General features: G+C 35.2%; 1 protein-coding gene across 3 annotated transcripts in view; it reads left to right on the top strand.

Moving 5' to 3' along the window:
- LOC112052131 (tsukushi) overlaps positions 1-17,741 on the top strand; it is a 115,846-nt gene that overhangs the window by 9,672 nt on the left and 88,433 nt on the right. The window lies entirely within an intron of this gene.

Below are 17,741 nucleotides of genomic sequence, written 5' to 3'. Positions count from 1 at the left end.
GTTTTATTGAGACCATACGTAGGGTAACTAATATTACCTACTCGAATTACCCATGCTTGCGAATGTATTCGCGTAACTGTGGTAATCGCTGGTATTTTATATGAGAAAATATATTCAAATGGGAGATTTGCGCTAACCTAGCTGCACTGCATTTGAATAACTACTCACCTAGAAAGAAAAATGTAGAGCACTCACTGCAAGTAATAAATTGAAAATCAATAAAGAAAATATCGTACACACAGTTGAGCACATAAATAGCGGTAGAGTAAATGCTGAAGTGTATGCCGTAGCCTATTATAATGGCACATAATGAAAGAACGGACACGAATACAAGCAGTGTGAATAAATTATTTACAGGCTTGTCCATTTTGTATGCTGGCACTATATGAGTATGCAGTATGCAGGGAATTATCACACTTATTCGGTTAAATCTGAAGGCCGCTTGGCGCAGTGTGACCCTGCTTTTTGCAACCACGGCCGAGGGTTCAATTCCCACAATTTGTGTGACCATGTTTTCCAGTGACGGGGTACGTTTATACTTTACATACGCACCTAATTAGTATAAGTACGTATAAATTCATACGTACGTATTTATATGTAGTAAGAACCGTGATAGTCCAGTGGATATGACCTCTTCCTTTGATAATCATGCTTCAAAATGCACATAACTATAAAGTCGAAGGTTGGACCGGATTCGAACCTACCTACAGGGAGTAGGTTAGGTGGGTGATTATTGACAAACAGTAAAGAAAAAACCGTGAGCCTATAACCGTGATATCTGAGAATTTTGTTAATTTTCTACGTGTGTGAAGTCTGCCAATCCGAATATGGGTTGTAATTGATTATAGTGATAGTGATATGAATATAAATGTATTTGATGAAATCAGCTATCTTATAGTAGGTACCAATAACACAGACCATGCTTACTTTGGGGTTAGATAGTGTATTGTCTAAATATGTTGATTTATTTATTTAAAACTAAAAAATACACGTTTCGCTGAATGATTTTTGTTACATTTATTCAGTGCGAAAACCGTCGTTAACATTCGCAAGATTGTGAATGATAAAACACACGCATTCTTATCTTAATACCTGTTTTGTAAATAAGGTTAAACAGACGCGGAGAGCTGAACAAATATTTCGCATTTGTATATGTTGTTACGCATCTACTTTTGTATCAACAAAATCTGACGAAGAAGTGTAACTCGTACCTACCATTAAGGGAATAATTTTATTTTCTAATTTAAAATGTCAAAATTGTCATACGAGCTTAGCTTAAGTTATTATTAATGTTTAATTATGTGAATTTTGTAGCTTGATTGAAACGTAGATTTGCGTGTATAAATTTTAACATGAGTATAAACTTAATTACTTTAATAGACAGAAAACAATTTACAAAATTTGACACACATTTTTCACAATTTTTCTATAAATTATTTTATTTAATTATTTAAAGATCTGATAACACGTTTTACATTAAAAATCCAAAACTGGTTGTAATAAATTTAAAATCTAAACTTGTAAATAAAGTAGGTACATAAATATTTACTTTTATAAACTTAGCATCCCTAACAATTACGAGTAGCAGCAAATTTTGTCGTATTTGATTGCTACTTAATTTCCCTATTAAAACTTTGTCTATGTTTTACTTTTATCTTTTTATCACCACCCTTTTTTACCCGCTTAACTTTTTTTTTATAAAATACATCCCATTAGTATGAGCGTACTCGTAATATAAACGAAGGGGTTAAATTGTGACGGAGGATTTTTTATCTTTATACATTTAGTGTAGTCGTGGGCAGAAAAATATTGTTCCATTTTATTAACGACCTTTTCTACCGTTTCACATTATTTTTATAGCCTCCAATCCAGTATTAACATCGCGAGGTATATCTACACGATAAAAAAATAAACATTTTTACGTGTTATTTTGACTTGCTGGGTTATTCATGAAACTTTATCACAGAGAACATTAGGTAAAAATTAATGAACTGAATGTATTTTCTAAGTCTTCAACAATAATATCATAGACCTAAACCAATAGACCAGTACCCTCTTTTTATGTTTTAGAGAAATATTGGATATTAAATATAAACTGAAATTTCTGAATCAATCTAGAATAAGTAATAATACAGAAAAAAGGGTTCCATTATTAAATTAGAATAAATATACCCATCAAATCTGCGACCTAACGGCCTAAATTAACTTTGCCCACAAATTGTCATAGAATGTGATAGCTCCTTGATTTGTGTTGTACGATTTAGGTTACACAGTCGGTGTTACATTTTCTTATTGGGAAAATAAAATATCCCCATTACAAATTCCTCATTTGTAAAATATGATAAAAAAAATACTGCAGTTTTTTATCTTTATTCATTAGTGCTTTGTTCTTCTTATTCGTACAATTCATATTTTTTTGGAATATACTGACAACCACTTCCAATAAAAAAATACTAAATAAAATTATTGAGTATTTTTTTAAAATATACTCACTCGCATAGAACCTACCTCCCGACCTGCAAAAGCTAAACAGCAAAGTCTTTTTGTTAAATTTATTTAAGTTAATATATTTAATCATATGTCAGAGTAAATTATTCAATAGTTAACATTTTAAAACGCAAATCAAGGTATTCTATTGTTTTCCAAGAAGTAGTGAAGATTCCTCGTTTTAGAGCCCTGACCACCGGTTGCGTGGGCACTTTTAAAATTATTTTGTATCATATTCTATTTAATTATTGAAAATTAAAAAAAAAGTGTCAATAAGTAATGAGAGACAAAAAAATTATTATTAGTTTTTAATAGAATGACTTATTTAAATAACATTAAATAGTTTAAAAATCTAATAAACATGCTTTTAGCACGCACTAAAATTACAAATATTGGATTTAAGTCACGTGACTATTTTTTTCGTATTCCTAAAAGCAAACCCTTTAATTTGATATTATACAGCCAGTCCGCCATCTTCGAGAGGCCGCCATATTGGATTTGTAATGATATTTCTTAGCTAGTCATGTATTGTCATCAGAACTCAGAGCGTGTGCAAAATTTAATCCTAATCGAAAACCGGGAAGTGGGTTAAATTAAGATTCCAAGATTTTCTTACATACATAGTTACAAGTGAAGCTAATATAAAGCGTCTAAAAAGATCTCTAATTTTTCACTATAAAGTGCATAGCAAGGTATTCTTTTGTTTTCAAATGGAATAATCGCCGAGTGGGCCAGTGTCTGGAGCCGGTAACGACCGACACATCAGGGTTAAGGGTGTGCGATCAATATTCAATATCCGGACAGATTCGCCTCTTCCGAGCCCGGATATACCCACTACATGTATAACCGGATCCGTCTTCCCGCTGCTTAACTGAGTAATATGGTAAAGCATTTGATTTATTTGACGATACTTACTATTAACATTTAGTTCGTCGAGTTCTTTGGAATGGAATATTTTGTGCCTTACGAGGGTCTGGACTTCTTCCTGCAATAAGTGGTATTAATTGTATTTCCCTATGTCTCTATTCCTTTGTATTCGTGCTGGGCTGGTGAATAATATACGATATCTAACTTAACTAACACCTTACTTTATAATCAGTTTTATTGTCCCGAGCTATATACTGATACTCATATATTTTTTTTAGATAGACTACTTTGTGCCTGAGGGTTAGCTACGATGAGGTTCTATATTTATTTGGGTATAATATCTGGACGATATGGTTTATGGTTTTCTCAATAGAGGTTTTTGAAGTTACTTTAGATTATGAGGTCACTTGCTAAGCCATTTAGTAATGTCAGTAATATAATTTGCTTGTTCTATTTATGTTAATGAAGGTTTTTATATTAAACAATTGATTTTAACCAACACAAGTTTGGTATGATCAAAGTGAGTATGCTTTTCGTTGAGCTTCTCCTACTGACACTACCAAGAATCACTCCGTCTCATATTTTTATTACTACCTACTAAACTATGAAATAAAAAGAAGTAAATATTTGTAAGTGAAATACGTGGTAAGAGGCACTCATGGTAGGTATAATATTGTGTCTGAGGCGAAATTTTAATTACTTAGTTCCTGTTTCGCAGTTTGAAAGGAGCTTTAACTTTTAATTTAGTTTATTAGACGACACGAGGAAATTTTCAGAAATAGTGTTTACGAAGTTTCCGAGCGTGTGTACCTACTTAATGTCGACCCGCAAACTTGTACCGTCGGCAACAGAAGCGCTTAAATGTACAAAATCATTTCGCGCTGAAGTGTATATTCTTGTTAAATCCTTTTGCGGAGCATTCCGAGCTCGTACTGAACTAACATACAGTGTGAACAGAAATTTCTTTTTTTTAAATTTAATTTTGTATAGATATTTCATTGTTTATATTGTAATTTATGGTGTTAATATGGGTCCTTAGGCCCATACTTAAATTTGTGAGGTTCCTGTTATTGAACCAGTTGGGCTAGTTGCTTAGTCTGGGAAAGGAAAATATAAGATATGTTTAAATTGGCTAATTTATCAAAAAAATCTCAATAAAGGTAAAATAACATTATTATGTAATATCTAGTTATATTTTCTTTTTTACTTTCATTAATGTATTCTTTCTTTTTAAATTTTCATAAACGATTATAAACTAAAAAAATAACTGGTAATGATAATGTATCAGCCGATGGACGTCCACTCCAGGACATAGGCCTCTCTATTCATGCTCATAAATTTTTATTATTTTCGGTTATACTTTTTTGTCCAGTATTATGGATAGTGATTCATTTGGTGAAAGTCAAAGTCATTGTACATTTTAACACGTTCGCTGCGTCACTGATTTTTCAGTACTTTACCAAAACAATACGAGGTTAATTGACCTCGTATCGTGCAATACGAGGTTTTTTGACCTCGCACTAAAACTTGTTGTGGTGTTTTACGAGGTTAATTGACTTCGAACCGCAGTGAACGTGTTAATAATTATGTTCTGCTGCCCATGCGAACACTGGGCAAGGCACTAGTAAAGTAATAACAAGCCGCAGTAATAGCATATTGCCCTAAAAACTCTTTGCTAACTCTACAATTTAAAACGGATTAAGCGCTACCACTGACATCGTTCTTTAGCTGGCTTTATAAAATATTGCGCGACTGCATTTTATAAAGAAACTAGCAGACACCGCGCGGTTCCCGTCCCCGTAGGAATACCGGGATAAAATATAGCCTATAGCCTTCCTCGATAAATGGGCTATTTAACCCTGAAAGAATTTTTCAAATCGGACCAGTAGTTCCTGAGATTAGCGCGTTCAATCAAACAAACAAACAAACTCTTCAGCTTTATAATATTAGTATAGATTGTAAATAATATAATCCAAGGTATTCTGGATTTTAAAATACCGAAAAATCTACATGAACAGTGAATACGAATTTAGGTAGAAGACACATTTAATATTTTACTTTACCGTCGAAATTAAATAATTCGTGGTGAAAGCTTGAAAAGTACAATTTTTATCCTTATTCATACTAGTATTTTAGGGAAAGTGCAGATAGATTTGGTAGGTATATTATATATAGTCATGTTCTATGATATATAATCTTATATATTACGAGTATCGTAAAGAAATTTGTTAAAAACATATCTATATATATACTCAAAGGCACATAATCTGCCCACTTTAATATGACGCGAGTATATTAAATAAATAAATAAATAAATATACTTAAATATACGTAAACAATACACATGACTATCTAGCCCCAAAGTAAGCATACAAAGTAGCTTGTGTTATGGGTGCTAAGATAGTTGATATTATAATATTAATATAAAATTATATTCTACATATAAATACTTATATAATGTATAAATACACACAGACACTGGAAAACACCCATGCTCATCACAGAAATATTTTCCAGCTGTGGGAATCGAACCCACGACCGTGGATGCAGAAAGCAGGGTCACTACCCACTGCGCCACGCGGCCGTAAATATACATATACCAACTTCCAAATAATTGTAAATGCTTCTGTTAACAATTAGGTAGTTTATAAACAGTCTATCGCGCTGAATCTAGTCAAACGCTCCATGTTTCTCCACATTTCATTAGGTAAATTACGCCGGTTCCGCTAGAAGTGCTTGCGTGTCTGCTCTTATCTAGGATACTCGTTAAGACGCCTTGCTAGTTGGTTAAGTTGTTAGGAACGGAGGAATTCCAATTGATTTTCGATTCGCATGCAATTACATTCAATCTACGTTCGGTAATTTCTGGGGCCCGATGTTAACGGAATGTTTGGATACTGGAAATTATATTTGGTAAAAGGAATCTTTTTGCTGTGAATTAAGCCAAAGAAATATTCGGTGTATGTTCTGATTTGTTCAAAATTAAATCATAATGCCAAACGCTACAATAAGTTACTTGCACTTTTTGTAGCGTTTGGCATTATGATTTAAGAATGAATCAAAATTCTAACCAATCAAAGTTATATAATTTCGTATTTCCCTTTTGGAAAATAACGATTTATGAAATCTTTAATAAGGGGTAATAATTATAGCTGAAGGATGTCTTTGATTCGGTTTATATCTCATATTTTTTAAATTAGTTCAGTTAAATCAAGTTTTGAAGATTGCAAGATTAATATTTACCCTTCCGGTGAGATACGCCTGCCAAGTTATCGTGTTGTTCTATGTATTACAAGTAAGCCCTTGACTACAATCTCACCTGATGGTAAGTGATGATGCAGTGATGCAAGATGGAAGCGGGCTAACTTGTTAGGAGGAGGATGAAAATCTACACTCCTTTCGGTTTCTACACGACATCGTACCGGAACGCTTAATCGCTTGGCGGTACGTCTTTGTCGGTAGGGTGGTAACTAGCCACGGCCGAAGCCTCCCACCAGCCAGACCTGGACCAATTAAGAAAATCTCAATTGGCCCAGCCAATTGGGATCTCAATTGGGATCGAACCCAGGACCTCCGTCTTGTAAATCCACCGCGCATACCACTGCACCACGGAGGCTGTCAAATTTTTTTTTATAGTCACTCATCATTACTTATTTATTTGTCCAAACTTTCATAACATAAAGCCCGAAATAAAATTTACTGGTACTAACATTTCTCCATAAAATCTGTTATCAGATCTCATCCCAGTTCGATTTTAATAGCTGGTTCGTTGTCCTTCGTCTCTCACGGCCCGGCCGCCGCGCCGCAGGTGCATCGCGCACACCTGCCGACCCGCCAACTCACCATAAAATGCGATTCAACCTACCCTGACTGAAGCGACTCCTACTCCCTCGCACCCCTTGAGAGTAACCGAGATAGACGTACAATCACGATCGGCATTATCTCAATATACGGCCGGTGGAATATCAGTTTTTACCGACGCAAAAACTATAGGAATTTCAAGTTTTAGACCGAGAGTCAGTCATCGCAAACTATTTTAACGAGTACAAATCTTTTGAATGAAGTCTATTAAAAATATCTCTTATCCCCGTTTCGAGATAGAGCGGGAATTATTTTAACTGGCAGCTGGTTATCACAAACGAATCTCGGTCAAGCCTCCGGCTCTTTTATGAGTTTTACTGCGTTTTTACAATTTCGATGTAGGCATCTGATGCTATAAATCGTATAAAGTGTCTGCCAAATTGTTTTTTATTTAATGTTTTCGATTACTGGCTAATGGCTCCAAGCTCCATATAGCTAATGGAATTAATGGTTACGTATCAATAAATAAAAATATACCGTACTTAATTGACAATTGAAAATTGGAAGCTTCAATAACTTGCAACGAATAATTAAATAAATACACTCGTGTTTTGTTATAACAGGGTGATTCACAGATAAAAAAAAGCTGCAAGCCACATCAATCGCCGTAATCAGGCACCGAAGCCGACCAAGAAAATACAAGTACTAAGTTGAAACACTAAAATTTAATGATGAAATGGTCGGGCGAGCACCTACGTACCCAATACAAAAAACATACATACAGCTGAACGTAGAACCTCCTCCTTTCTAGAAGTTGGTTAAAATCTATATCTCTGCAGGCATCGAAGCACGGTCGTGTTTCGTCCGGGACGCACACAGCAAACAGTGCATCAACTGCTTTTTATAAATCGTTCGTGAATTTTGATTCCGTGCCTCGTCCACGCTTCGTACGTGGCACGACTCGCGCCAGCTATGGTCTAGCATAAATCATTCCATAAAATTGTTAGCTATACCTTAGTAAATCTTTGTTACTAGCTCTTTGCCTATACAGACTGGTCGTCGTCGCAGCCACCAGTACGGAACTCACTCTTAAAACAATATCACTTTATATTTCATCGGACAGGTGTAATTTATGGAGCGCCCGTCTCCCTCGGTTGTAATTTTGATTTTTAGGGTTGCTTACACCTGGTATGAAATGCTTATGAGTGAATATGAGTACTCGTACGTTTTATCACAATCTTTTATTTTTATTAGAGGTAATGCATACTCTAATTTGATGTATTTATACTCTTCTGGTCATCATTATCAGCCGATGGACGTCCACTCCAGGACATAGGGCTCTCTTTATTATTTTCGGTTACACTCTTTTGTCCAGTATTATGAATAGTGATTCATTTGGTGAACATTAAACCGAAAGATTACATAAAGTTACGGAATCTTCTACTACTAGCTGTATAAGATTATTATTAATGGCGATGGACCGGTGCGGACCACTGCCGAAGTACGAGTACTCTTTGGCAAATAGACTTTAACGGTTTCTGACTGGTAAAACGCAGGAATAGGCGTGAACAGTTAAGATGGGCAGATGACTTAAAGTTATTCTCAGGAAATTATATTAAATCGAAATTATATGTATCACAGTCTGTAAACGAAGTATTATAACATGAAAAATATGCGGAACCTCAGTCCAAGCAGTGCCGGATCACTCTAAACCAATTTGAACGCCGCAACACTGCGCCGTGAACGTTATTCGCCTTCACAGTTTTATTTTACTTTTGTCTGGCGTACGTCTTGCAGTTGCTGTTTGTTTAGCAGTTTGAATTAGGTTCTCTTTTTACTTAACTCGCTTAGTTCGTAGCCCTGGTATTGTGGATTTTCAACGGGCATATTAGATTAGAAGTTGAAGTCTTTTCATGCTTGGATCGTTTAACTTCATAGATTGTTCTATTTGGTTTTGAAATTCATTTGTTTAAACAAGCTTTAAACTTTTGTAAAGTACTGCTGGAGTCATTTATATTATTTCTTATAAAATGTGAACTTAGATCAATAATAATTATTCTGTAAGCTTTTACATTTAATACATGCCATACTAACCATCCTGACTGTAGTTTGAAGCACACATCTACCTACACGGTAAATTTTCTGAGACTACGTATATTGTAATAAAAAGAAACATACATACAGCCGAACGTAGAAACTCCGCCTTTTGGGATGTCGGTTAAAAATAAGTTAATAGATGACTATGAAAACTCCAAACCAAATAGGGACTCATTTCAGTGACCTTTTTGATCGAAATTTTCACGTAGCTCTGCTATGAATAAAATTTTGAAATTATTCAAAAAACGATAAATGAGATTGGATAGGAGCTGGCGTTACTTTGCGAAAGTTCGTCATGAATATATAATAATTTATTTATTTTGCTATTATCCGCGAAAAGCCGACGCGACAACATCACTCAGGTCAGACAAAATACTCTCTACGTACGTTTCACCCTGAAACCGAAGCATCCTCAGGAGATGTTGGCTCTCGCGTTGGGATTCTTTACAAGTTAGCCCTTGACTACAATCTCACCTGATGGTAAGTGATGATGCAGTCTAAGGTAGCGGGCTAACTCGTTAGGAGGAGGATGAAAATCCACACCCCTTTCGGTTTCTACACGGCATCGTACCGGAACGCTAAATCACTTGGCGGTACGTCTTTGCTGGTAGGGTGGTCCCTAGCCACGGCCGAAGCCACCAGCCAGACCTGGACAAATTAAGAAAATCTCAATCTGCCCAGCCGGGAATCGAACCCAGGACCTCCGTTTTGTAAATCCACCGCGCATACGACTGCGCCACGGAGGCCGTCAACAATTCAAAAAAGGAATACATTTAAAAGAAACACAACAATCCAATTACGTTTGCAGCAGTAACAATTTCAATCGATAAAAATCAATTACCTATTAACATCGTCAAAGAGGGGCACGAAAAAAATTAAACCATTGTTACAAGAAAATAACTGGCAGTCAAAACGGATTGCTATATCAAAACATGAAATCAATATAGACGCGTGTCCGAATATCCATTCATAGAATAACGGGACTGCTGTTGTGTTCAAAACTTTTTCACTTCCAAAACTCTTTTGTTTCCTTTTGCATCGCCCTGTTTACAAATCAAATAGATAGCGGTTGTTTTAAAATGGAGCCTTTTGTTTTATATTGTTATAGAAAAACTAGACGGTTAAATCTGGTTAAATTAACTAAATTGTCTCTTTTAACTTGTCCTGTTTGAACTTACGTGTCTAATCTTAGAAGCTTATTCAGAACCACTACCTGATCTCCGATTGGAGTCAATTTTGGTATACTTGCTTGTTTATTTATTGATATACAATAAATAAATAATATATAACAATGACCACAAGAAACATTAATAATCTATACATAGGTAAACTTAAAAAGTACTAGTGCTAGACGAAGCCATCTTTTGTAGGTATCTATACTAATATTATAATGCTGAAGAGTTTGTTTGTTTGTTTGATTGAACGCGCTAATCTCAGGAACTACTGGTTCGATTTGAAAAATTCTTTCAGTGTTAGATAGCCCATTTATCGAGAAAGGCTATAGGCTATATATTATCCCCGTATTCCTACGGGAACGGGAACCACGCGGGTGAAACCGCGCGGCGCCAGCTATATACAATATACAGCATTGTTGTCTGTTGTCCGGTTAAATTAAACTACACATAAAATTACAAATTACATTTACGTCAAGTGTCCTATTGATTAAATTGTTAAATAATTACAATCAATCAATCTATACTAATAAATCATAAAATGAAACAGTTTAATTATAATGAAATTAATAAATCGAAATAAATTAAATGTAATTAAATGTGAATGAAATTGAATATAAATGCTTGTTTGGTGACAATGCGATAATATGGTACCTGTGGAAGCTAGTCAGATGATGATAAAGTTGCAAAATGGCAAGAAGCACTCCATCGAATTTGGGCTCTTTATGATTTTCTTTTCTTAATCTTTGCACAAATGATAATAATTGGTAAAAGAGACAAATTGATAGACTCTATAAATATAAAAACAAGCTCTGATGCAAATTATTTTTAATATTTTAATAATACACTTAGACGAAATAAGCAGATGGCCTACCTGATATAAAGTGATAATACATCGCCTATATAACAGAACATCACCTTGCAGGATAATGCTAGGAACGTGTCCTACTGCGTTCTGTGATCGTTAACATGAGATACCTGCTTATATAATAAGCTCTACTAGTATAGGTATCGTCGTTTTCAATCCATTTTCGGCTCACTGCTGAGCTCAATGTCTTGGCAGAGTTTTTGGCAGAGTTCACATACGCAGATTATTAAGAAAATTCTCTGGGATGCAGGTTTCCTCACGGTGATTTCCTTTACCGTTTAAGACACGTGATATTTAGTATAGGTATAAGGAACCTATTCTAGTCTAAGGGTAATTATATATCACTGTCTAGTATACTCAAAATAACTCGATCCTTTGAGAAACAATCTTACCCGTACTCCATATACAATCATTGATATGTTCGCATATTCGTAGTTTATTAAGTAATTATTAGCAGGCGCCTTGCGGTTTTACCCGTGTAGATCCCGTTCCTGGAGGTATATGGGGATAAAATATGGCCTATAGCACTCGGGGATAGTGTAGCTTTCCAACAGTGCCTAACAAAGCAAACAAACAAACATACAATCAAACCTTTCCTGTTTATAATATTAATATAGATTAAAAGACGCACCGCAGTTTCTCCCGCGTAGTTCCCGTTCCCGTGGAAATAAGGGGCTAAAATAGCCTTTCTATTGGTCAAAGAATTTTCACTCACTCAAATTCCAGGAGGTAAAGGTTAAGCATAACCATTTCATTAATAAAGATAAAGCACATGTTGAAAATAATGTCCACTTCCTTTAATTTAACCGTACGTTCCCTAACTTTCAAATCAAATATTAACTCTCAAACAACATCTAAATAAATATAAAGCGGGAGCCAAAAGGATATAGAGCAAGGCAAAGGCCAAACTTTTTAAAAGTCATGCCGCAGCCCGCTGAACAATACGACTTAATTAAAACCTTTGCGGACTGACGTTAGCCGGCATGCCATATAATTATTTGATAACGTGCGCCTAGATCGATCGATATCACAGAACGTAGAAAACGTTAACGCTTTTGATCGATATAGACCAGACTATATTTTAAGTAGTAGAGAAATGTAAAATAATTTGTACTTATGATTCAGCTTTGTCTACATAGTTTTAATTATTCTGCTTAATAAAATTCAGGTACAAATTTTGGTTGATAATCCTACTAATATTATAACACGAAAGTTTGTATGGATATTTGTATGGATGTTTATTTGGATATTTGAATGGATGTTTGTTACTGCTTAACACCCGCAACTACTGAAACTTGGAATGTAAATAGATTTTACTCTGGATTAACACATAGGCTTTTCATCCCGGAAGAATCATGGTTTCCGAGGGATTTGTGAAAAACTAAATTTCACGCCGGTGTCCGTTAGTATTAAATATTTTAACAAACTTTGTGTTAACTACTGAAACTTGGAGTTAGTGATGACCACATTTATTAAAATCAGTCAACTGATTAAGTTAATTTGGTATAATATCAGTAAATATGACTGAAATTTCTTAAAGTTTCAGTCATATTTACTGGTGTAAGTTACTATACTAAACTTTATGTATGTATCTAATTAATAAGTAGATTTTTGTAGCATCACACTAAAACAACCAAAACCATCTTAATGAAAATTTGGCTAGATACGTTATAGTTATAAAAGTTATCGTTTACCTTTCTAAATACGTGTAGGCGTACAAAAATTCTTGTAACCGTTGTTTTAAAGGTTCATACGTTCCTTTGAATAGTTAAATCGTACTTCTATTGTTTTGTAGAAAAATATTCAAGACATTTCACTTTAGATACACAGCCTATGTATGCTGTAGATACCGATGCTATCTACATCATACATTCCTTCATTTTACAGTAAAAAACCAACTAAACACCGAAGTAATTATACGCACAGAATCTGCATCAAAACCCGGCGTAGGAATTTGAAATTATGTGATGCGTCCGTACCTATTATTGTTCCCGGGAAGATATTACGTCTAGACCGGCAAGAACGCGACAAGAGCAAAACGAATGCACCTGGGATTGGCGCACAGGACACCGGCCTATTGTTAGCGTGATATGCCACAGTAAATCTAACAAACTACCACTAACATTTATCCCACTGTAATTACCTGATATAATTATACCATAAATCTCTACACTGTAACACGACCAAAATAAAAGAGAGACACCCATTGATATACAAAAATCTAAAGACGGACGGATTTTTTCCATCATTAATTCATTACTTTTATTTAGTTAGAATTATTTAATTAACTCTTGTTGCAGAATCACTACTTTATTATGGTGTACGGTTGTAGTAAAGTATGGTTTCAAAATACGTATTATATGGGTTGAACTTTCTTCAGAGCTTTTTTCTATCTTATTTCATTTGGATTTCAATCTAAAATTATTATCGGAATTGTTATTTTTGGCGTAAACAAGAACTGATGTTAAATTACCTTCGGTTAATTTAGATGAAGACAGAATATATACAAATTTTATGAATACCATTAAAAATCGGAGCTATAGTTAAACGTATATAAAGGTTAAAAATCAATATGACTATGATGCTGACATAACGTCACTGTAGTATTCAATTACCTGTATTTGCAACAACTTTATTTATTAAAAAAACGTACCTATATTATTTTTGCTATAAAACTGAATAATATTTAAAGATTCATCTATTATTCGATTCTAGTTCTTTTGCAAATTTTAACTTGGAGTTGTGTATTCTAGATTTTAATATCAATAGAGGCATCGCCATTAATTTCGATTTGCGCTATCAAGTTACGTGTTAAGAGACAACTGATTAATCGGTGACTTTATCGTCCCTAAGTATCGGCTTATCGGCTCTCAAAATGGCGACCATCACGCTCGTCCCGCTGTTCGTGACACACGGAAAATAATTATTTTCCATAGTCTACAGCTAAACAGTTAATAGTTTCAGATTTTTTACGTAATTAATGATAAATCCTGCACCTGATTACTTAAAACATCCCAGATATTATTTACACCTAATGAATAAATTCTACCAATCAAGAAAATAAAGACTTTTGATTGAATCGTAAATTGTCAATGGTTATAATTTACGAAATGTGTCCCGTACCCACATAATTTTAAATTTAATTAAGAATTTACAACATTTAGTATTATAATATGTAGAAAAAACAGCAACTTCATTCAAGTACAAAACAGTTGTTAGTTATATTTAGATTTACGCAAAGAAAACAATAGAACGAACCCACCAACCCCATGTTTAAATGGAACTCGTTTACGCGGCCGACAAATCAAATAAAAAAGCTTTTACTTTGAAGGCAAATATGTGAGTTTATTAAAACAAAACATCAACCACGCTCATTTTCAATTCCATCGGGGGAGTGCGCTTCTTAACATTCACGGGGAGCTTGCGTGCGGTAGGTGTATTTAATTTGAATTATCTCGGACTGACTGACGGAATGTCTAAACGACACGGGAAAATAACAATAAAAATGCCTATAGGAGACTGTGGTAGCCAAATCTTCCGAATTTAACAAAGTTAAAGTCAAAATACATTAATTTAAGGTAGACTTACTATATACTCGTAGCGCTGATAAGGTAAACTCCAAAACTTGAAATTATAGTTACGAGGGTTCCAAAGCTCAACAAACTCAGCCAGAGATTTAGAAAAGCTGAAAGTTTGTCAGCTCATGCTATTGCCTTAGGTAAGCATGGTAGGCTGAGGCTTTATAAGGTAGCATGTTTTAAACGGTACAAACCCTCAATTATCCTGAGACAATAAGAGTTTTTGTAATGGTACAAAGCGTATTTTTTCCCTAGTCCCAGTAGCCAATCACTTCGCCAGTTACATCGCGGTAACTGTTGATATCTCGTACAAAATATCAAAAAAAACTAATAAGTTTTATATTTGGACGAGTAATGCGTAGGAAGGAAAGTCATATTACTAGAAAAATGTTGAACGTGCAAGTGGAAGGACATAAGAAGAGAGGAAGGCCAAAGAAGAGATGGTAGGATTGTGTGAAAGAGGACATGTGTGTAAAAGGAGTAGATGATGAGTTGACGAGTAATAGAGACGAATGGAAAAGATTGACATATTTTTCCGAACCCACTTGAGTGGGATAAGGGTAAGGAGATGATGATTTGGACCAGTAAAGATCAGGACTCTTGAAGCTATTACCTCTCAAAGCCATCAACATCCAAACTCCAATGTCTTTCGTATTTATCTATGGTAGGAGCTTAGAAACTTTTAACTTTTATAAAATGAGGATGGTCTGACCACACAGGATCTTCCACTATAACAAGAAAAATTCAAAATAAAAGGAACTCATTGTGTCTCTTAGAATATTAAACGGCTTGCGCGATTATTCCAAAAGCGACCGCAACATGAGTTGCGAATGAAAAACTCTTGACTCATACGCGATTAAAAGGACCGATTTTAGACAGGATGAGTGATGCACGTGATTTTCTAGAATAACAATGTTTTTTTTAATACCAGCGGATATTATAACTTCGTGATAGGAAGGCTTCGCGTGCTGATGCATACAAATTAAGGCGCCCGTTTAGATTCAAATAAAATATCTATTTAATCGTGAATTTATTGTTCGCTTGTGATTTATGGTCGCTCATTCGGTGTAATCGCCTACACTTTGTCGTCTCGGGAACAAGAATGGAACGAATATTGCTGAGCTAGTAGATCTTGTCGCTAGCTTAGATCGTTGTGCTAATAAATCTCTTCGGTCGATGTTATGGTTCGCTGACAGAGTAATTATAACAAATTGGACATCTCGTTACACTGGTGGTGTTAATATAGATAGTTGTACTGTCCACATTTCATCCCAAATCCTAGATTAGACAAGATACCTAATTATTCGTATTCAAAGTGTACGGCTACATACTTCTACACCATTGATAATATCTTCCGAAAGCAAAAGTAAATTCGAAACCTTTTAAGGACAAAGGTTCTTAATAAATGCCCCTTCTTGTAATTATTATCTATAGCCGACGCCCCGTGGTTTGACCCGCGTAGTTCCCGTTTCCGTGACAATACGGGGATAAAATATAGCATATTGCACTCGCAAATAATTTGACTTTTTAGTGGTAAAATAAATTTCTTAATCGGTTTTGAATATCTAAAGATTATCCACTACAATACCACAAACTTTACCTCTATATAATATTAGTAGAAAAGTATACATGTATGTTTATATTATATATCTGTTATTTGTGTGTCTGTGTGGTTTGTTTTATTACCATTCGTTTTCTTTAGCAAAAATTCTTTCACTGCTCTTTGGTCGTGAGATCGTGTTTAATGATAAGCCCGCTTTGCTAGTTTTACTTTTGTATTTTTTTTATTACTTATTTCTATTTCATGTTTTATTTTTATATGCATTAAAGAGTTCATCTTTGTAACTTTTTTATTTTATATTAAGTATATCGCGTGGCTCAGTTTTGTGACCCTTTTATTATGGACAAGGTTTGCCAACGTACTATTATTATATTTCTTCGAAGCTGTTTCTGTACATTGTATTCCATGCGTTTATGGTTCCATTAAAGCTCCCGCAGACATACCTACATTTCTAAATTGACTGAGTTGGTACGTATGAATAAGTTTAATGATATACATATTGTGCTATAAGTTTTGACGGCTTCCGTGGAGCTGTAGTATGCGCGGTGGATTTAGAAGACGGAGGTCCTGGGTTCGATTCCCGGGTGGGTCGATTGAGATTTTCTTAATTGGTCCAGGTCTGGCAGGTGGGAGGCTTCGGCCGTGGTTAGGTACCACCCTACCGGCAAATACGTCCAAGTGATTTAGCGTTCCGGTACGATATCGTGTAGAAATCGAAATGGGTGTGGATTTTCATCCTACGCCTAACAAGTTAGCCCGCTTCCATCTTAGATTGCGCCATTACCATCAGGTAAGATTGCAGTCAAAGGCTTACTTGTAAAGATTAAAAAAATAGCATTAGCCCGCACAGCTCCATCTAAATCGTTTATATCAAAATCGAGGTTAACTTTCGATTACGCATGATTAAAAAGTTGTCCAACTATGTTATAAAGTACGCAATTTAGTCGTCCAGTGGTCGGCTAATTTAGAATTGTATTGTAGGTCTGTGGGAGCTCTTAGGCGAATGCTTTAACAGTGGAATTTATAGACGTTGCAGAGGCACCCCCAGGGGATCATTCAGCCGCTGAGTGTCGAATTTAACCTCTATTTGTTTGAGAATTTGACACTCAGCGGGTGAATGATCCCCTGGGGGTGCCCCTGCAACGTCTGTGAATTCCATTGTAAGTGTCGCCGGCGCGTGTTGCTGAGACTGACAGTTTGCACCTTGCAGCCTCGATAATCCAGTCTCGAACGCCACTCTAAATATAGAATAATATCACGAGATGATTGCAGTCGAACGAGTTTCGCGGTCTGCATGCTTCGTCTGCGGT

The sequence above is a fragment of the Bicyclus anynana genome, chromosome 1, assembly GCF_947172395.1.
Source record: "Bicyclus anynana chromosome 1, ilBicAnyn1.1, whole genome shotgun sequence".
NCBI classification, from domain to species: domain Eukaryota; kingdom Metazoa; phylum Arthropoda; class Insecta; order Lepidoptera; family Nymphalidae; genus Bicyclus; species Bicyclus anynana.
The sequence above is the reverse complement of the archived record's forward strand: the minus strand, read 5'-3'. Positions and strand labels throughout refer to the sequence as shown.